The 23580-nt window shown below is 35.7% G+C and overlaps 1 pseudogene; it reads right to left on the bottom strand.

Moving 5' to 3' along the window:
- Window positions 1–1461: 1461 nt before the first annotated feature.
- LOC149164938 (protein TORNADO 1-like) overlaps window positions 1462–23580 on the bottom strand; it is a 72001-nt pseudogene continuing 49882 nt past the window's right edge.

The following is a 23580-nucleotide window of genomic DNA, read 5'->3' as shown; positions in this document are numbered from 1 at the left end:
GGGATTTGAGATTATTCAAATTCTAATAAGCTCCTCCATAATAATTTCCTCATTATTATGTTGTAAGGCATTTCCTTCTTAGAAGAACTCTCCGCTTAGATTATGTGTACATTCTTGTGCCCTTGATTTAGGTGGTCAATGATTAAACTAATTTAAACCATCTGATTCATTCATCTAGTATTAAATTATTACAAATTTAGTTATAAGACTTGCACGAAGAGGTATCTGTCCAATCATCTTCATCCCAGGTTCTACAAGCAAGCAAACAACAATGGCATCAATGGTGCGTATGTTCTTCATTTTCATTTTCAATATCATTACTTTCTCCTTCGCAGTGGTCGTAGAGTGCAGGAGGAGCACTGGATTCCTGACTCCAAAAGAGTAAGACGAGGCAAATTTCTGTGTGTACAATTCGTACATCTCTACTTGGTATGGAGTCAGGGTGTTTTTGTTTCTTTTGGTGAGCCAAGCTCTTGTCCTGGCCTTCACCAGGTGCTTGGGCCCAGAAGTATTCTCAAACATGTTGGATCTCGCACATGTGTGATCATATTATTCTTTATTTGCTGGATAACGTTCTTGATTGCTGAGGCATGCTTCGTAGTAGGGGTGACGAGGAATGCCTACCATACACAATATAGGAGTAGATTTGCTATGGGTGACCTGTATTATGAGATGTTGTGAAAGGGGGTATTCGTTATCAGGGGTTCACAAAAGCCTTTGAAGACATCAAAGAAGCTTCTGTTATTCGAAATTGTTAAATGAAAAATATGGAGATATAAGAAAGCAGTTTCCACTGATAACTTTTGGGGTCAGCCTCATTGCTACAGACGATGCCATGGTCGACATGAGAAAGAGCCCCAATATGGGAAATCTCGACCATTACCATTCACTTTACAATGTCAATCATTGTTCTAAGACAAGCGAATGTGGATTTGTAGATCAGGATGGGTACTTGTCTGATGGATTTGTTGATTCTTCAAACAATGCACGCAAGAGGAAGAAAGGTGCGTGTGGGGTCAAATCACATCCTTGGAAGCCAAAATTCTTCTTTCAGTTCTCAATCTCACTAGTAGTATTTTTTGGCCTTTGACAGTTTGGATTTGTTGTGATTTATTGATGGATTAGTTTCATCAGTCAGGTTTTGTGGTTGTCTTATTGTTTGATTACAACTAGCACATTGCAAACCTGTATGGCCTATGGTTTGATATGGTCCTGAAGGTTGCATATCTCGGATTCCATAATCATTTTTGTTTGAACTCTGCTTAGCAAACTAGATGCATACTCTTGGTTTAGATGATTTGTAATAATGTCTCTATTCAATGTGCCCAAATGTTTCCTGGTTTAAATTCTTAGTATTACTGTCCATATTTATTGTGCCCCATATATCCTCTTTATTGAAGTCCATATTCGAATTACCCCTGCATCCCATGTATTAATGTCCATGTGCATTATACTCATGATTTACGGGATTTTCATGAACCCTTTAAGAAATGGAAGGATGCTCTGCACTATTTTCTTGTCGACTTTCATTAGATTGCACCCCAGTTCGCCATCAACAACATGTAATTCACGCATGTTCTCACATAACAGATGTAATTTTAGTGTAGTCATGCTAGAAACAATGTCTATCACCAACATTTTTGCAAAGTCGTTGTCTGCTCTAACAAAATAAAACATGTGTGGGAATTTTCTCTCTTCCAGTTGGATTGAGAAGTTGATTAGATTGTTTAATTTTCTTTGGAGTTCCATCAGAAGATTGTGCTCATAATACCTTAGTCCTTGAATTTCTTACTTGATGTCCTGGAGGTCCCTCTCAATAATATTAAGTCTCTACAATACCTTCTCAACCCCTTTTGCTATCCCAACAATGGTAGCAAACACAAACCCATCTTCGTTTTCTTTGTCATCATCATCATTCTGAGCACCTTGAGAATCAAGGATGTCGTTAGTTGATGGCACATCTAGCTCAACAACAAGCCTGTAAAGATCGTGGCATTGTCTTTACAATACATCCATGAATTCTTCCTGTCCAAGCAGGTCCCTTGCGTAGTTGAATCCAACCACTAAGATGATCGACCTTCCTTCAGCAATAACACTATAGGTATGTTGATAGTTATATATGCTTTTTTACTGTAACTGAGAGTAGCTCTTGCTTTAGATACTCCACTAGAACAAATTCACCCTTCCTGTATGTCGGTGGTATAATGTCCTACACACATTGTGGCCTTAAAATACCCTGAACTAATAATAGTCCTTGGAAACCTGCATATGACACAGAGTCTTAGAATGATTTTAACAATAACTTAGTTTAGAACTTTAAGAGTTTGACTGAGGTCTTGTGATGAGAAATCTAGTATACTGATACAGTAGCCCATTTCACTTCGAGTTTAGCTCGAATGTCAACGCGATTGATGACTATTGAGATAGGTTTCTTCTCAAGTTTTTAAGTGGAACTTTGTATGTTACCTCACCCCAAGATCTTGTTGTAGAGGTGCACCATTCCAGATAAAAAAGGTCGGCATGAAAATGAGAAAAAGGTGCAAATCAAATTATTAGATATATATATCAAATATATCGAAAGGACATAATTGTTAGGAATGACATCTAGTTTCATAAAAAATAACATGGAATTTGTTTCTATTCCTTTTATCTCACTCCACTCATTCTTCAATGATGAGCAATCTTCCGTGGAACTGGCACAATAAGGTAACATAATAGAAAAACCAGAGGTAAGAAAAAATGGATAGTAGGTATGGGCAACTTGGGATATAATCTTGTAATTTGATGCGAAAGTGGAGAAATTTCCTAATGTAAGTTTCAAATTCCATGCTTGGTAGCAACAACAACACTATTATTGGATCTTATAACCATGGAAACTACCATTTGGACCTTATGTCTCGAGGGAAGTAGAGATTATGTAAGCTAAGCTACCGATGGATATTCATGCTTGGTCAGCTACCTTGAGGCTTGAGATCTATTTATATCCACTCTAGGTAATATAATGTAATGGAGATATGGAGTCTGGACAAATTGGTGGTATTTTGGTATCATTTATAGGGAAGGAGTTTCCCATTATGCATCTACATGTAATTCTAGTATGGATTGCAAATAGAAAAAGGGTTCTTACTTGAATTTCTTGAATGTGATTTTGCACCGTTCTTTTATAAATTTTCTAACCATCCTCAACTATTTCTATATCCTGGTCTCTCCAGCCACTTAGAAGTTGGTTTGGAGAATACATGACAATTGTGATGAATACAACATTCCTTGAGGCTTGAATTTTTAGCAATCCCAGTTTTTGGATGCCAATATTGATTACAAACCGCCAAATCAATTATGATTTTCATTTCTCTAAATTTCTCCTAGTGAGGCATGTTTTCTGTGAGTTTTGCTATATCAGAATATTTCCACACAAACAATTTGGTTCCCTATGTGTTCCATGGTTCTTTGAGGTATAACCAATTTAAAGTTGTAAATTCCAAGATTTGAGTCTTCTACTTAGTTATGTTGGTTCACTAGGAAGGTCTGGCTCATGGAAACCATAGAGTTGCATTTGTATCCTAAAACCTTTTTGCGTAGAGAGAAATCCCAGTCATTTTTGGTAGGTTGTGACAAATTAAATGACTATCCTTTCACATTAAAAGGCGAAAAGTATGAAAAATGGTATTTTCCTCCCTACCAATATTTGTTGTAAAGTAAATTTGGATAAACTAGACACAAGGAAATTTTTCAAAGATGGGATCCAGAGAGTCGAGAAGAACTAAGTGTGGGCTAGTAACTAGTTGATAAGTTTCATTGAAGTGCATTAAAAGAGGGGTGGAGAGTTCGGAAAAGCCATAACTGCTGGAAAACAATATGTGTTTGGTTTTTTTTTTCTTCATTCCATAGAAGGATTTTATGGTTCATTCAAAGTATTCAATGATAGAATTTGACCTAGATGATATCATGTTGGATTTCTAGAGATTCCATTTTCACGGAGAAATAAAGGAAAATCCCTGGTTATTGGCACAAGTAGCCATATATGAAATTTCTCCAATAGTTTTCCGATTTCAAATATACAAGGCCTGGAATGTAGTCCTTATGATGAAGGAGAATTCATGACAGTTCTAAGGAGCTTAAATATTTCTTTACAAGGAGAGATTCGAGAGCTGATTATTCGAAGAGATTTGAAACTGGCCATTAAAGCATTGTTCGATAATTAGACCAAACCATATGGAATAATTCATTGTGTTCCTTGATGCATTCCCCATGTTTCCTTCCTTCCATGAACAAAGGGATGCATTGTATACATAAGCACTGTATCCCCATTTGCATACAATAGTTAGGAATGTCCTTGGGGAGATAGATAAATAGACATACATGGGGGAGTGATTACATAATGGCTCACAATCTTCAAGTAGAAGCTCTTTCTTACAATCCTGAATCAATTTTCATTAAATGGATAAGTGGGCGAATATAACATATTATGCCTTGCACCCCATGGAATATGATATACAACTTCAAATCTATCTAAGGTTGAGCAGTAAACAAGACATGAGATCTCTGATATCTAGAATAACTCAGTCATGTTTCTTATTCTTCTCAAATATAAAAGAGACTCCAGTTTGATTATTTTCTTTATGTATTTTTAAAGATTAAAACCAAAGGGTCATACCTGCAACCTTGGGAATAATATAGGAGTGAGGAAAGTGTGATTTGAATCATCATACTCAAAATGGAAGCTAGTGTAGATGTAGCCCTATCCACCTAGTTGTCATGTTTGTGGTTGTATAAAACTTCCTCTAGTATTGCAGGTACGGAAAGTTTAAAATTGTGACTACAAGGATATTTTTCATAACATAGTTCTAGTTTCAACATCATGCTCACAAGGTCACTTGGGTGCACATTCTCAAAAATTCTGGGACCAAATCTGGGTATTGAACCCTGTAGAGATTCTCTTAAAATCACCTCTAACTCTTTTCTAGTTGTAAAGCCCCTTTGTTGTTGATCCAAAGAAGATTGACTTATGGTGTTTAGTCTTACTAGACATCCAAGGACTTCCTCACAAAAACACTCATAACTCACTATGATGAAATCAAGCTCTTGAAAATAGAATGATTTCTCTAGCTTTATGCAAAGAGCATGCTACGACTCTTTTTCTCTCTTCAACCCTTGTGGGGTCATCATAGTGAGACTCTATTCTCAGTGCTAGAATCTTTGTTTCACATGGTTGAGCAAACTCTTCTCATCTCATAATTGTCTTATTGGAATGCTCATATTTCCAATTGAACATTTCCAATTGAACAACAACAATCTTAAGTCATCACATACTCGATAAATTTTCAGAACCCTTTCTAAACATTTTTTGGCCATTTGTTGCACATGATGAGAAACCTTATTCACTGAACTAGATGACCTTGCATCCACCATGTATATGGTTGGGGATAATTCAACAAGGCCATTGAAATGATCTCTAAGCCTGTAAATGCATTAGACCGCTCATAAGTACAATTTTGAACTTTCAAAAATTTTATCAATATGAGTGAAAACAATTGTGACATGAGTGAGAAAGGATTTTTCTCTTGTGGAATTGGAAACAATAAATCTTAGCCAATATACTATATCTTCTTCAAGTTCTTGAAGCTTTTTGGGTTTTCTGTTGTCTAGTTTTCTGAACAGTCTGCAAATTATGAGAAAGAAAGATGGGCTCCTCAGACCAAGGAACACAAGATCTTGAAAAACATGGAACTCATGCTAACCGACAAGGTTCCAAATTGAGATTCTAGAGTCATCATCTTCCACGACCTTGATTTTGATACCCTGAGTTCTTGTGATGGGTTAAACGAGGTTCACACGAGTTTTTATTTGGTCTACTGATGGAATCTTTGCTCGAGCAAAACTCTGCAATATGGAGTTACATAGATTTGTTTTACATGTAGCCAAAATTGCATATATTGGGCATTTGAATTGGAAAAATCAATTTGGCTGTCCAATTTATCATGGAATACCTAATAACATTCATAACAAGTATAAGTCATCAAATTTCAGAAACTATAAAATTTTCTTACTCTTATGAATTTTGAAAAGCAACCTCTTTTTAGGTTATATTTTATTTGATTCCAAATAATGAATAATCTTCCTCGTGGTCTTGCATGATCGATATATCTATCTATAGTTGCTTTTAAGTACTATATATAACACATTATCATTCTCCTCACTAAATAGTTCAACAATATATAGAAGTAGATTGGATTGTTGCCTTCACCTTTGTGTATAATGAGAAATTGATTAATTGTGAATAGGGAAATTCATAAATATTGCCTGCAAATTCTTGTCCATAAAGGAAAACTCTAGTAGTTTTGGGCACTGTCATGGGCATGTCTTCCAGAAATTCAATCTCTGGCTTGGCATTAGCATTTTGTCCAAGCTGTTGGGGAACATGATCAGTTTTACCAGAGGCTTGAAGTGAAGTTCCATTTAGATCAATCTCTTCAAGACAACGATTCACCTACAATGTATCCATAATTGCTTCAAGTATTGCATCTCCTACAACTCCTTTAAATCCCTTCAAAGACAGGGAATTCAAAGCCACAATTCTTTGAAGAGCTACAAGAATTTTGATGAAATCAATTGCACCCATGCTACGGTCATCATTTATAGCAAATTTTAACAAACTCTGGTTTGTGGAGATCATCTGCAACAATTCACTTACACGCGAACTACCCATTTTCGTCTGATGCCCCCCAATGGACGAAAATTTTAGTGAAGTATTTGCTTGAGGCTAGCCTGGTTTGAACCTACTAAGAGGATAGAAAAAATGATCAATTCCTTCTCCTCCCATTGGATTTATTTCAAGTTGCAAGGATTGTAGGGTATGGTTTGAAAATAGAACAACTGCAATGTAGGAAACACCCTTATCACTCGTGCCAGTGTTTGACATATTTAGATGTTTGAGAATCCTACTTTCCTGAAGGACCCTCTTGACCTCTTTAGCACATTTCAAATTGATATGATTTCTAATTATATCCATATTTTCTAGAGTATTATTATGAGCCAGCGCGCTGCTATTCTGTAAGACCCAGAAGTAACAATTTTGTAAATCCTCGGGATATTATTGGAAGGGATGAGCTCCACTAAGATATTCTAGATAAATTCACACACCACTAAGGCCTTATGTTGACACAAATGTCATAAATGTCATGGTTAGGTTTGTTAGGTGGATTACCATATGATAAATTCTACCCATAAAGGCTCATGCCAATAGTTCCTACAATTGAATTCAACATCTCTACATCCAAATCACCATTACCATTGCCACTAGAAGGAAGTGATGAAGTTGTTTCCTCTCATTTTCCACTTACTACAAAATATTCCATCAGTTCAAGACTACCAAGTAAATCATCTAGTTTTAGTGGCACAATCCCACTATTTTCATTTCCGCTAAGAAATTATGAAGTAATCAAAATTTTGAAGTGGGCATCACCTATCAGCTTCAGAAGACACTCTAATTTATATCTATTTTTACCAATGGAAACGACAACCTCACCAACTTCTTTTTTATGCTCTCGGATGCAGATTCTTCCATATTGGCTATTGCTTATTTAAACAAAAAAAAGGTCGTTTCCCATCCTTGTAGACAATCTAGAGAAAACAATCCAGTTGATTTCATTGGATTAGCTATTCTCAAGATACTTTTCGTGTCCCCGGAGCTACATCCATATAATCCTCTTCCTGGTTTTGATGGAAACAAGCTTTCATTCATTTTAGGAAAAATAGATGATCCGAAATGTTCATCCTCTAACAGCTGCATGTTTTTGGACTAGGGCATGTAATTGGCTACATCATCATCAAAACTTAAAATACACCTTAAATTAACCACCTCACATAAACCTGCAACAGGATCAAGATTCTCGGGCAACAAGCTAGATGAAATCTCCTCTGTAAAATCAGTTGCTAAGGACATAGTTTCCTTTTGATTGTGTGGATCAAACTTTTTGATCAAAATTTGCATTCTTACACATTTCTCATCTCACCAGACAGGTTCTTCTTCCTTTAAACTTATCTTCCACACCATTTTCTATTCGTACTGAAAGTGAGTACTCAACTGTAAATGGTTCAATAGCTTCATGGATTATAGACTCAACAAGAGTAATCACACTTTGCTTCCTTATATTAGGTGGAAATTTGGCGAAAGGGTATGCAAGATATGCTAAAATTATTCTGTATAGTCCTACTCTGACCATCCCCTTTCCTCCAAGAATATTTTGCAAAGGTATGTCATTTGAGACAAATATTTCAGCCTTTTGTGTTGCTTGGGATATGTTCCAAGCTCCAAGATGGATATAATTTGATAACAATGAGTCCAATGGTATGTTGGGATCACAAGGGTTAGGATGCCATGCAAATTTTGGGCTTGTAGAAGATACCATCAACACCTCTTTCAACTTCAAGTCATCATGAATGAAGGTTTCATTTGGGGCACTTAGCCCATGTATTAATGTCCATGTGCAGTATACTCATAGATCCTCTTTTTTGTTATTACTTACAGTAAAAATATATTTCTTTTCCAGAGTTTGGGACTAATTTCCCTTCAGTCCTTCTATCCAACTACCATAAGAAAGGATTCCCAGGATATAGGTTAAATGAAATGTCCCAAGGTACCATTCCTTTGGGAAAAAACAATGGGTCAGTGATGAAAATGCTAAACCACATCCTAACTGACACTGAATTCATCCTCTTAAACCATTGTTATGGATTTTCCAACTCCCACATAGGATGTAAAGCTCTCGCTTATCTTCTACAATAACTAGGCTGCAAAGAACTTTTCTTCTCTTGTTTCAATAGCCTTGATGGTTACAAAGGGCTTTGCTTCTCTATGTGCAATGGTTCCCACTCTGGGTGTAAATGAAGATATAAACACCTTGTTGGGCTTTGAAAGTATCTGGGACACATGGTTTGTAGAGCATTATTCATATACAAAATTTTGTCAGTGTGGAAGTTGCCTTTAGTTTCAAGTCCTAGATTAATGTGATAACATCCTTGAACACTCTGGTCTTTAATATTAGTGGCAATTTATGTGCCATATCTTATGGACCATCTTTGACTTTGTTATGCCCTCTGAGGTTCTGTGAATTATGGTTATTTTCTATGTGATGTTATAAACTATATAGACTATGGAATATGTCTATATTGAATTAAATTCATCATTAATATTCCTCTCTTGCTTTTTTGCTTAGCCACTAGTATAAAGCACCTTACTCATTTTTATGCAATAATTCTTGCACTAGCAAGTTTTTTAAATATCTAAAGTTTTGGGTGTATATTTATTATTTTAAGTATTGTTAAATATATATATATATATATATATATATATATATATATATATATATATAGATATAATGCATTTTGATTAATGTTTTATAATTTTTATTCTAAATTTGTAAATATTAATTTAAGTTCTATATATTTATAATAAAATGTATATTTAATTTTTTTCCTTATGACAAATAAGTTAGGTATTTCTAAAGGTAATTTAATTAAAATAAGGTTATCACAATCTTAATTTGGATTAGGTTTTTATTTATTGAAAGTCTGGCTATGATGAATACAAAAATTCCTAAGATTTTTCAACTCTAGTTATGATCACTATTTGCTTGAGAGGAATAGTCCAAAGATGTTAATTCTTAGATAAATTATTGGAGAATATAAAATATCAATTGACAATACAATTAAAATACCATAAGATTTAGATTATATGAGTGAGTTTGGTGTAATGAAGAAGTAAAGAATAAAAAAATTGAGGTACTATAATGAGGTTATCTAACCGAATATAAAACATAGAAAATATGTTTATATTAGAACTAGTTTAAATAAAATCAACGTTGTTAAAATAAAATTGAACTTTCACAATCTTTATTGTGAAACATGGCACTAGACAAATACAATGGGATGCACTAGTCTCTCATCTTCATGATACCAAAAAGTTAGAGAATGGAAAGTGCATTTCTTAAAGAATATGAACTATATATACCCATATTAGACCTCAAGTTTGAAGTATTTTTAATAATAACTATAATGAGTTGTTAAGTCACCAAAATTATAAACATTTAGTAATGGTTATTTTCAAGTACTCATCATTCTCAAGATTCTCACCATAGAAATCTTCAAATGATCATTATGATTTTTTTTTACTCAAATTCGGCTATAGGTAGATCACATAACATATCATATCTTTTTTCATCTATTGCCTTCTTCTATATGAGCTACTGACTTAGGAATTTTCCTTTGCAACATCGGGTGCAAATGCTAGACTTATGACATTTCCTTTGCAACATGTGGTGCAAAGTCTAGTTATTTAGAACATTCATTTATATATAAGAAAATTTTATTTACCAAAATGGTTCGTTACTTTTAATAAATTTAAAAAATTAGATTAATGTAAAATGGCTCCCCACCCACCAATTTCGTAGGGATTTGAGATTATTCCAATTCTAATAAGTTCCTCCATGATAAGTTCCTCATTATTATTTATAACATTTATTTATATATATAAGCAAATTTTATTAGCAAAATGGTCTATTTTACAATAAGATATGTAATTCCTTTTTTCCTCAAGTTAAAGTTGATCCATAACCTTTTCATACATGGTTAATCAGTTAAATATGTGTATTGGTAAGGCATTCTTCATGTTGCAATAGTTTTTTTTGTTGTATTTATGAAGCTTTTGGCTATATCAACCATATTAATATTTTTAATGTGGTTGTACTAATATATCTTTAATTGATTAGTTTAATTTAGCCTAAGATGAAATATATCATATTAAACTTAATGAAATATTTGATATTAATTTGTAATTGAATTTAAATTATATTTTTAATTCTATTTTTGAAATAAAACTTTTATTTATTTATCTTTTAGGTTTATAGGATTAATATTTAGAATTATAAATAAAATATATTTATAAAATTTTTTTTATTAATTTTTAATATAAATAAAATATATTAGAAGATACTACAAAGATACTCTCATATATATATAATGATAGGTTTATTTTTATGAAAAATGTGTTACTATTTAAAATATATTATAAATAATTATTTTTTCCATGAAATACATTGGGTTTAAGGTAATTAAATAAATATATGCTTATTAAGAATTTAACATATCATTTGTCATCATTGAATTAAAGTAGAGAGGGTAGCAATCATTTTTCCCAAAATCAAGTTATATTTTAAAAAAAATATTGAAGCACATTAGAAAATTTTAAGTTCTAAAAATCAATTGACCAAAAAAAAATTAAGATATGAATTTTCAAAGGAGAGAGAAAGCTAGTTTTGTAACCATTTTTTTTACTTAACCTCTTATAGATTTACTCAAACTTATATTATCGGCACTTATTAAATAGGGAACATAATTTCATATCCAAGGATTATCCATTTTGGATACTTTTAATATAGATACAATGAGATAAACCGGAAAAACATGAACGCATTCTCTATTATTGGATATATTATTTAACTATGTATCTATGAATGGCTATAATAGAAAATTGAGTAGATATATAAGATTACAAGTAAAAAATATTAAAAATATAGATTTTTTCTTTTTCCTCCAAAATTGATTATCTTGATAATTGACATTATCATGTTAAATTCTATTGCTCTTTTTAAATTTAATATTAAAATTGTGTTTTTTTTGTAATTTATATTTTACATCAAATATATCCAATACATCTCATTTTGGGAGAGTATTTTTTACTTATAAATTGTAGCTTTAATTTCATGAAACAAACTCTCTTTAAAACCATTAAAAAAAATAAAAAAATTGTTATCTCCAACTTCAAAAGTGAACTTTCACAGAAACATCTAAAATTGAAATTCTTAAAAAATGGACGTACTCTATATACTGAATTAGTCATTATCACCCAGTGAAATAGCTTCTTAGTAAATGCTTGTATATCACCATAAAGATGGAGAATTGTTTCCATCTATGCACAATGTGTTTATGGACCATCTATATTGTCACACCTTAAACAATAGTCTTTAGAGAACAAGAAGGTGATAAAATATCTAGAGATGGAAAGAGAGGAGCTTAAATGACCTTAGAGAACAAGAAGGTGATAAAAGATCTAGAGCTTGAAAGAGAGGAGCTAAATATAGGCAGGTGATTCACCCATTTTCCATGTGAATATATGGTCAACCTCTACGCACATGAGACAATAGCCCTTATAGAATAAGGTGGTCAAAAACCTAAAGCCTGAAAGAGAGGAACCTAAATAACAACATTGTACATAGGTGATTCATCCCATTTATCTTAGATATTTACTCAACCTCTCTCGGGAGTAAAAGAGAAACTAAGACATTAATATAATATTTTGAGTTTATATATTTAAATAGATTATATATAATTTCACAAAGAACCAATCTTTTTGACTAGATGCACGGCTACAAAAGTTGATTTTATAAAATCATTCATTTTTATCCATTGTTACATTTTTCCTCTTTAATTCAGATGAAATAATATCACAATAAAATGATATATCATTATAGATCCTGAAAAGTTGTTAAAGGTTTGGAATTTGCATCCCAAAACCTCCGTTTATTTTTGCTAATCCTCTGCCCTGCTTGGGCTAGGCAGATTTGGCCGATAAAACCTTTGGATTTTCGTCCTCCTTCGTAGAATTAATTTTTTTACCGCTTCGCAGGATAATCTCCAACCTCCCAAGACTCAAGTCTCTCTGGAAATAATTTCAGCGGTCCCATTACTGCCGCCTTCGGCCAGCTAACAGTTATTTTCCCGTGACAGGTGATTTGTCTGTTAGTACTCCCAGGCGCAGACGATTATTAATACGCGTGACTTGCAACCCCTGCCCTGCGACTTTTGTAATCTCACATTCCTTGGTCCATTCTGGAAGAGTATTCGAATTTGTGGTGGTCTGTCATTCACATTTGAGGAATTGCGCCTAGGGTTTGGGAGTAGAAACACAGGTGACCACATTGAAATAAAGGGATTTTTCATTGCACTCTTTATTAAATATGAATTGAGTTAATAAAATTTGTGTGATAGAACGGTTTTTCAGATTGGTTTTTAATATTAGCAGGTGAACTAATTTTCCATGATTTTTTAAAAATGAATTAGTCAATTTCCATTTGTTATAAAAAAAATCCTCCAAATTTTACAATATAAATTATTTTATCTTAAAAATCTTAAAAATTATATAGAGAGTAGATATAAAATTATTATAAATTTGGAGGGAACAGGATGGCTTCGAAGAACAAAGCGTGCACGAAGGGGCGAGTTACCGGAATCGATCCCATGATCTCTCCTGGGCGGATCTAAAAGGCAGTATCGATGGCGTCAAATGGGAACAGGCAGTTCTATTCACCAAACTGAATCCTCCAGTCGAGGAGCACATTCCTCACAGATTGCTCCCTTTCAGGTTTAATGACAAAGGCAGTTTCGCTTATGACGACAGGAGGGCTAGGGTTATTGTACCAGCTAGCCAAGCCATCGCTGTATTGCACACCAGACGCAGTGGTCACGCAGGAACCCCACTCATAAAATCGACGCTTGGGCGCCCTCTACTCACGCACCAGGGTAATTGTTCAGATCAGCGAGTAGTAGAGGTCAAAAGCGAGACAGGAAGGCCGATCTGGACAACACGAAGGAGTTTATGGATTGTGCAGGCTGCGACACACTAGTACCTGGCTGAACAGGCGAGGGTATACACCATCGAATGGAGCTTGGGAATAGCGGCCCTAACCATAGCGGCCACGAACCTGGAGGCCTGGATCTTCCTGTTGAATACAAATACCCATGACAGAGCGGGTGGATCTTGATAAATGACCTCTACAAGCTAGATCTGGAGAAACCAAGGAGTGGGCAGGATCCAGAGCGGAATGAGGCATCTGGATTCAAAGAGGAACTGCCAGATCCAACAAAGCGAGGTCTCCACAAGACCGATCTATGCCGCATGGATGCAAATCTGATTCAGATTTTCATCAAATCGATTGGGGGTAAACACTTTTGCATGGATGAGCATCCATGAGTTAGAAAAAGAGATCCAGGGTCACCTTGGAACCCCAGCACAACATCAAAACCTTATATATTCATGATACAGTCTGCAGGACAACCAAACTCTACAGTGCTACGGCATTGCCAAAATTCAACCATTATTCTAAATCTCCGACTGCGTAGCGGAAGCACTGGAACCAGCTCTAAAAATACAGGTTCCTTTTGGGATGCAGTGAAAGGGAAGGAAAAAATGAAAAATAAAGCAGCACCACCACCAGAGCTACCAGGCCCCTACATTGTTGAACAAAAGCCAGAATCACCAATGCTACAAGTATCTATGCCAGAGGTAACTAGTCTACACACAGATCTATCCAAAAATGCAGTTATTTGTAGATTTAATGGTTTCTGGCCAAAATCAGATGCCCTGCACCAATGGATCTTTTCAACATGGACATCTAACTGTGAAATTTACCTATGCCCAAAAGGGTTCTTCATAGTTAGATTTAACACAGAACAAGAACGAGACAGCATTATCAATTAGGGGCCTTGGTTCTGGGGCAGTGCTGGCCTCTTCATCACCCCCTGGTTTTCTGATTTCGACGCCAATACAATGAAAGTCTCAACGATGCCTGTATGGGTAAGGCTACATGGTCTCCCTCTACATTTTTGGCATCACAAAGTATTAATTGCCATTGGGAACTCCCTGGGGAAATTCCTAAAAATGGATGAAGACAGAGCTATCAGGGGAATATTTACATTTGCCAGAATATGTGTAGAAGTGGACCTGAGTCAGGGGCTACCTGATCACATCACTCTGAACTTCAATAATTCTCAATGGATACAACCGCTTGACTACGAGAACACAGCGTTCCGGTGCAGGGGCTGCATGCAAACAAGGCACCTTCAATATGATTGCCCATTTGCTCGAAAGGACCCTAGGAGAACCAAGAAACAACAAAAAAGCCCAGAGGGTGGCAGCATATTGACCCGTTGGAAGAAGAAGACATAAATGCGGATCCTACAGAGAACCAGACAGAACCTAATACTCAAATGAGATAGAAATACACTCAGGAAGAGAATGCCCCAATTACTCATTTGGGGCCACACATTTCAGATCTGCAACAAGTGCCACAAATGGAAGTAAGCGGCATCAAACCAACTCATGGATCAAAGGGCTCGGAATATGACAAAGAATGTCCATTGATCCCAATGGAAAATCAGCTAGCTATTATTACACCCACTCCCGACACTAGAGGTTGGCGACGGGTGGAGAAGAAGAAGGGCAGAAAAGTTTAGGCTTGCTGGAACTTATTTTATTCTATTTTGTTTGCTTCCTGCCATTACAGGAACAACCATCTGCTATTTTGTGTTTTTTTCTATTGTTGCCCGTCATTACAAGAACATCCAACTGCATATACTTCATGCATCTACAAAATGTAATTTTATCAACATAAATAAAATTACGATTTTTTTCTTAAAAAAAAATAAAAATTATAAATTTAAATAATTTTACAAATACATCAATAAATATTTTATAGTGTGCATCTTAAAAATTTACCAATATTTTTAAACTTCAAACTAATTTTTCATCGTTATAATTTTCCAATTCTTTTTAATGTTGTTTTAGGATTATTTGTCGAATTGTTCATAAATACGTGAAGGCAGGCTCTGCTGAAGTCGAGCCGCGTTAACCAAGTCGTCACTAATTTTTGTGTATTGTTTATGAACACGTGAGAGCCTTTTTGAAAATATTTTTGTTTTAATTTAAAAATAAACATAAAAGGGTATATTAAAAGAGTGTGTCTATAAAGTTTTTTGTTTGAGCTTTGAGCCGAGTTTGAGGTTGGGCAAGCCAATGGACAGATAGTGTGAGGTGCTACCAAAAGACAGACTTATTTGCTTGCACGGAGCACTCGTCGGAGTTTATGTATCAAAGGTAACAAAAGTGATAGAGTTAGGTTTACAACAACTTGGTTATATACATTAATGTCGTGGGTGAGGGGGATTCATGTGGCCTAGGACTGGTTGACGAGAAAGGAGGGAGGGTAAAAGACCTTACAAAAATGATGTTATCTGTTGAGAGTACTTTATATTGGGATAAGTTTAAATATGTTTCTGTTTTAGGTGTAATAGATGAGAAGTATTGGCTCGTATGAAATCTTTTTCAACATAGTGTCATGTTTGATCTTTTTTATTTTAGGTGAATCATTAATTATTTTAAAAAATGCTATTGTATTGTATTGTATGGTTGAGTTTGTCACAGATTTTTTGCATTTGTTGAAGCTATCAGAGTTGCAAGTTTTATATCTCTTTTTCAATTTCTCAACTTTACAATTTTATCTTTTTTAAGGTAATCTTCCAAATCTTTTATAAGTTTACTTTCTCTATAATTTTTGTACAACTTGGGGAATTAGTCATTAGGCTCTAGGACCTCAATGGGGATCGATCTCGTGCTCTAGCGGAAATCTGAGACTAACGGTACTGTGTAGCATACAAAAGACAGATACCCAAGCATGACACACTTGGGGCAAGGTTTGCCAACACTTTATGCTCATGCATAGGTTGTGAGTAGTGGGCTTGCCTTGTGGCATTTGCATTGGAGAGTTTGGCGGAACTTTTGTGCATGCATTCAACAATGGGCACTATTTGTGGTTAGATGATCTTCCCAAATCTTCTATTCCTTCGGTGTACCTTTTCACCTTTAAGGGCATTTGCTAATTTATATTTATTTTTAACTAACATAAAACTATTAATCTTGATTAATACCAAACAAATAGGAATAAAATTACTTCATATAATCATATTAGTATGCCTACCAATAATAATTTGGAATTATTTAAAAATATTCAATTACTTATATCAAACCAAACATTAAATAATCCATTTAACACATAAAACTGCACCTCGAAGATTAATATTGATAACTCTATTTCCTTCTCTTTGATTGGAGTTACTACCAACCACCCACCTATACTCTATTTCCTTCTCTTTGATTGGAATTATTACAAACCAACCACCTAATTAAAGGTGATGCTCAAACACCTTCAAAATTGGACCATATGAAACCATGTGGGGCCTTTTTAGACTTAGAACATGTGAAAACCATAAAGAGACACGATATTGGGAAGAGCATAGAGAATTTTATAGACCACTACAAAGCACTATAAGTTTTCCATGGAATATGAAGTCCGTGTGGCACAAAGTTAATTTTCTTCCCTGACATTTTTCATTGAAAGGTGATTCTATGACCTTATATGCTAGAGAAGTTGTTACATCAAAAAATATTATATCATATTCTCATAAGGTAGGTTTTAAAATATATAATACTTATTACAATTAATATAATATTGTATCCTCCCTTGATGGAGGTGTTCTCCACGCGGTAATGACACTTCCTTGTTAAATGCGCCTGCTCCAATTGTCTTCCATTTGCTATGGCATGTCGAAGGTTTGAAGGTGAGTGTTGGGAAGTGTATAACTCGTTAAGTCGTTATAAATGTAGTCTCATTCCATGGGGTGGTGAAAGGATGTTTTATGGGTGAAGGGTTCTGAGGTTGTTCCCTCATCCCCCTCTATTACAATGCATATGGAAGTGTTTGCATGGGGTTCTTTGGTGCATGCAATCGAGATGGAGGGTAATCAATTATCTTCTCTAAGAAGGTGACGAAAGGTATTATAAATTCTATTTAATATATTGAGTACAAATATCATTTTACTGCTTTTCTCCTGTTATATTTGAACATAAATTATGTATGTTAGTATTGTGGCACTATCTTACGAAGGGTGTAGCTGGTGGTTAATCTTGTTATTAATGGCTAAAGGTGTATTTTTCAATATCCCAAGCTTTGTTTGGTTTCATTTCACATTGGGTCTATTGGGTACACAAAGTTTGTCTGTCTAAGATTTATTGGATAGTCCTTGTCAGTCACATCCTAGGTATTGTCTCTTACCCTGTTCGAGTCTTATTCTAGATACCTGGTCAATTGTATTTCCTCCTAGTGAGGGCATGCACACAATTTTTCACTTACATTTGGTATGCTCCTGAGGGCTTTAGATTTTTATGTCCTTAAGGTGTCGTGAATTGGGCTATTGCCTTGAAATTTCCCCCTATTGTGGAAGTGGTTGGATGACCTAGCGATTTTCCACCTCGACAAATTCGGTCTTGTCGTGTGTCTGTCATCTTCCTTTGTTGGTCGTGGTTCTTGTTATTGTTTAGTCCATTCTCCAATTTTGATCTGTATGCCCCCTCCTCAACACATGATGAGTAGGAGGGCTAGCTTAGGGTCTATGGGTTTCAAGCGCACCTGACTCTTTGCATTCAATTTTGTAGCTTCTTTTTTTGATGTGTTTCCTTTGGAGGTTAAGAAAAAAATTATCCTCCTCAAGGTTAAGGAGGTTGAGAACGTCCCTACTCTAATTCTGAGCTTTAGGAGATGGACTTGGATTTAAGAAGGGTCCCTGATCCTAGTAGGTTCCATAAAAAGTGTCTTCAATCCTTGTATTCCCTCACCTTGCACCAATAGATGGATTCACTTCTTCGCCTAATCTTCAAGGACAATAAAGTCACATATTATAATTTGTTTTCTAACTTAGAGGATATCAAGCAAATGTCGTGGAGTCAACTATTCTGTCATGAAAGTATTGAGTTTAGGTTGGCTCATGTGGAAAATTTTATTAGTTGAAATTCTGCCTCACAGGACCTCACGGACCCACCTAGTGACCCTAGGGACCACGTCGACCCTCTCGTTGATAGTGTGCAATACCTTACCCTTATTTCATCGGATTAAGACTTATTTCAAACCATATGTGATCTTTTTTTCTATAGAAATGTGAATGGAATTTTGGCTACCATTTTTCCTATTGTAGACATATTACAGTCTCTCATTGAGACACTTTTGGTTTGAGCAAGGAACTTGCTATGCAATGGCTTTGATAATTCTACCATTAAATGTTAGCATATTTCTCCTTTTGTGGTTTGGAACACTTGTTTTCAATGGGATTATGCATAGGCATATGGCTTTCCTTCTTCTTTTTCTCAATCACAACCCCCTTTCGACTTGGTTAAAATTTTGTATGGGTGCAACATTCCCATGCTTTCACAAGTGGAATATGGCTCTCTTGGTCCTGTCATTGGTGGTTGGACATATTGTTGGTTTGTAAGATGGGTCTTTTGGTTATGTTTCCAGTGCTCAAGACTTGTAATTTTCTTATATTTTTCTGGGTTTGGTTTTCTCTCCTTCACAGTCTAGTTTGAAGGCGAAGTTGTAATTGCAACCTTTAGGGCTGATAATGGTATTGCTCTAGGACATGGGTCTAGTTACTCTGGTTCTTACTATTGTTCTTCTAAGTCTTAATTCTTTGTACTACGTTGATAAGTCAGTTGGCTATGGTCGCTCACTTATGGATCTATATATGTTGTAATATTTCTAGTGATCAATAGGATTTTTTTGCATCAGCTTATAAAAAAAATAGTATTGTATTCCATATTAGCTAAATAAATAAAATAATCATTAGTAAAAAAATTTGAGGTTAAATTATAATATATATATGTAACAATTGTGTTTTGTTACCTTCTTGTAATTATTATGGTGAAATTGTAATTGACGTAAATATTGAGGAAATGTAAAAGTGATGATTAGTTGTTAGGAGTGCACACAGATTCAGAATTTTGGGAAAAGAGTTACCTTGGGATTGGTTACCTAAGGCTATTCATTTAATGACCACCAATTCTTCTAACTGGGTTTAGTGGCCTGCATGGTAAGCAAGGAGGTGGAGTATGATCTTACTGAAGGGACGACACGCCCTTAAAAACTTTGTTTCTTTGTGGGATGTGCTATGTGGTCAGCACACAAGAGTTGTAAGGGGGTGGATGAGGGAAAAAGAGGAATCAATAGAAGTGAACAAAAATTAAGCATTCAAGGTGGAGGAAAAGGATTAAAAGTGGAGAATGTTAGAAAATAAGGGAGGTTGATATTGGAATGGATAACAGACATGGGTTGTGTGTTGGGCATGCTTGTATTATGGGTTAGGCATATGCAGACTGTGACTCGACTCACTAGACAAAAGAATAATGTTGGAACAAGTGTTGGTGCTAAAGTAAGAGAATGTTAGGAAGCATGATCAAAGATCAAGAAGTAGGTCACGGAGAAACCAAGTATTATTGAACCGCACCTGTTATAGACATTTTTGGGCACTGCAACCCCAATCATAAATGTCCATAAACCAAGGGCTCTTAAGTCCCTAAAAGTGTTGTTCCAACCTCTAAAAGAACAAGGTCAACTGATTACATCTTCTCCCAGAAGTTCTCCATGAAAAACTACTCAGAACTGGTCAAAACTGGACCATCTCACCTTCTCCATGGTCAAAGTGCACTGCATCCCACCTAAATACACACGGGAGGTGCGATGCATCTTGAAAATCCCTTCTATGGGGTGTGATGGGCGAGAATGGACAAATGGCAGGGTCAATCTGCAAGGTGGAGGATCATGGAATCTTCCAGAAACTTCTCCTGTGACACTTGCCTCTCTGCATTCGCCCAGGGATGAGTAAGAGATCATGAATCTCCAAGTGGATTCAAGAACTACCAGAGAGAGGACACTAATCAAATCTCAAAAGATGACTCACCCCCCTTTGCAAACATCTATATATGGATCCCTCATCCCAGAGATCCAGAGGCTGAAATTTTGTATCTTGTAAGGAAGTGCTGCTGGTTTCTTGGTGCAATATCATAGTGTTGGGTGATCTAAGATTTTCATGAGGTGAAGAAGGGCTTTCTTGCTGAGAGGATGATGCTGGGTCAGAACAATTGGTTGTAATCCTCTTTGCTATTCTTGATTATTAATAAAGCTATTCAATTTTTCCTCCACATTCTTGTATGATTGATGATATATGCATTTGTGTGGTCAATATATATTTGGTCCTATATTGTTTATGATAATAGATATATGTTCTTGGATAGTGTTATGTTGCTTTGATTCTACAGGTGCTCTTTGAAGCTGGGTAGACAAGAAAGCGAGTGGCAAAGATCTATCAGAAGGGAGAGGAATCAAGCAAGGAACCAAGTGCAAGACAGAGGTTGGTCTCGTTTATTCCCCTCTTATCTATTTTTCATAAAGGAAAACGAAAGTGGTTTTAGTTTATTTGTTTCTAAGGTAGCTACCAGCCTTAGTGGGACTAGCAGCTCTGCATAGACACTAGATTTCCCGATAACAAAATGGCGACTCCACTGGGGAGTGAATAGATTGTTTGTTTGTCTACATTTGTTTGCTTTATAAACTTACAGACGGAGCCTGAAGTCAAGCCAGCTAGCCTTCAAATTGCATTTGCTATGCAAGTGAAAAGTAGATCAATGCTACTTCAGTCTATCTCTAGGTTTTGTTTATGAACTAAAAAATCAATTTACAAGCTCTCTAATTGCCCTTATGGTGGCTCTAGTAACCTCTTTATATCTACCCCTGTGATTGATTTACTGATTACCACTTGCTCGGCCTAAATCCCTGAACTTAGCTGCAAACTGTGACCCGGAACCCAGTTGAAGTCTCGTCCCTGGACCATCGCACTGTCTCTTCTTTGTATTCTGGATGCATCGCACTTCCGAGTGTAGTAGGTGTGCTGCATCTCTTTTTCCCTGTGTTACAGGTGCGCTGATCAGACAAGGCCTCTTCTGCTCTTAGATTTTGGTTTCTGTGTTCACTCTTTTTAGCTCTATTCAAGAGTGTTGTTGCCTGTAGTCAGTATACCTCTGTTGAAACCCCCTTCCTTGCCATTATTCCGCCTCCATTGTGCAAAGAACTGTAAATGTTTTTATGTATTTTGAGCCATTTTCAGTTCTCTTTTACAAAGAAGTAGCGTAATTGAATTGTCGTTTCTTGCTTTGAAAGTGTCGCAAGTGTCATTTTCAGTCATAGAAGAGAATACGATTGTTCTTGATAGTCGATTACACTGTTACTCTTGTATTTGATTTGAATTATTAGTTTTTCAAGTGTCGAAAGCAAGTTTTCAATTCCAAATCGCAAAGTTTCGTCATTGTCCTCATTTTGTCTTGAAAAGAAACTTGCTAGTAATGTCGCTTTGAAAAATAATTTAGATTTGCGCTTGGATTTCTTTTTATCATTCACAAATTAAGAAGGCTGAAAAAAATACATGCATGTGCATTTGCATTTAGACTGTTTGTTGGTTTGATTTAGAACAGTGCATATAGTGTGTGCTCTCTGCTCTATGTTGAAAGAATATCATCTCTCTTTCCTTAGTAGCTAGGATTTTCATTGCAAAAAGAAGATTAAACGATTGTTTATCATCTTAGATTGCATTTTAGGAATTGTACATCTACATCACGCGGTGAACCTAAAAGGAAAATTTCTTAAGCAAGATCAACTGTAAAATAAATTTAATGAATCTAAAAACGCTTTGGAACCTAACGCACAACATTTAGAAGTCTAGGCTAGAGACTTATTCCGGCGTCGTAAAGCCTAGTAACTATTGTTTTCATTGATGGTTGGGTGATTCCTCCTCTTTGAGACAATAAATGATAGTACGGACTTGTGCTCCCATGTACCGTCGAGTATATATTGGGATACCACAATAGGCTTTATCCTTTATCCATAGGAAGCCGTGTCTGCTGCCCTATCGATCACAATGCACTGAACACAACATTCGGGAAGATTGACTGCCGTACCATAAAAAGTATTCTGCAGTTTTGCGATTGGTTTGGTAATCCCTCTGTCTAGATTTCTAGAGTAGTCTCTTTCATTCCTTTTTTGACTCCTTAAAGGAAAAGGTCCATCTGAGCACTTGTCACTTCAGGCTCATTAAAAATCGAAGGCAACTAGAGTCATCTTTTGTTTTTTCTCAACTCTTAAAAATTGAAAAAGCAAGTTGTGTCAAAGTGTCTAAAATTCATTTAATTCGGAAACATATTTCCCCTTTATTTTTAGTTGATCGAGTAATCCGCAATCGTGGAAGAAAGTCAATTGAAACCCCATAGTTCGCGGAGGCTTACGAGTCAACCGTCTTTGTCTCCAGAATCGAAACTGTTACGGACAAAGCGAACTCGTTTAACCGGTTCCAAATCCCCTGGTAAAGTTAGAACAAGTGTTCCAACACCTTCGGAGACTCCGGTTACTCCAAACATTTCTGGTATCCCTGCCTTTACAGAAGAAGTTTTGTAGCCACCAAAGGACAGTAGAACTGATCCTAGTGTGAAGGTAAACACTTATATTACTGAACAAGCTCCATCTACAGCTAATTCGGAAGGTGTTATTCCCCAAACATCTGTCCCTGCAGATTCTATACCTTCCTCGGCACCAGAAATATTTTACGGACCTGACGGTCTACCTCTTCCACCTAGTCTGATTGTTATAGAAGATATTGTGGAGGATCCTCCATCTAGTACTCCATTGCGATTTGGAGTTGGGATCACTCTATATCCTTCTTCATCAGAAATTAGTCTACCGTCATTGGAAGCTCATGTAGAATCGCTAGGAAATCTTTTGGATAGAATAGAAATGTATGAACAACCGTCGACATCTAGGACTGTGTCATCCGACATAGTGATGGCAGAACTTCCTGATGTCACTCCAACAATGTTTT

This window comes from Pinus tabuliformis, chromosome 5_1 (assembly GCF_031772625.1).
Source record: "Pinus tabuliformis cultivar Carrire ecotype Pingquan chromosome 5_1, CPIR1, whole genome shotgun sequence".
NCBI lineage: Eukaryota > Viridiplantae > Streptophyta > Pinopsida > Pinales > Pinaceae > Pinus > Pinus tabuliformis.
Note: the sequence above shows the minus strand (reverse complement) of the source record. Positions and strands in the feature narration are given on the sequence as shown.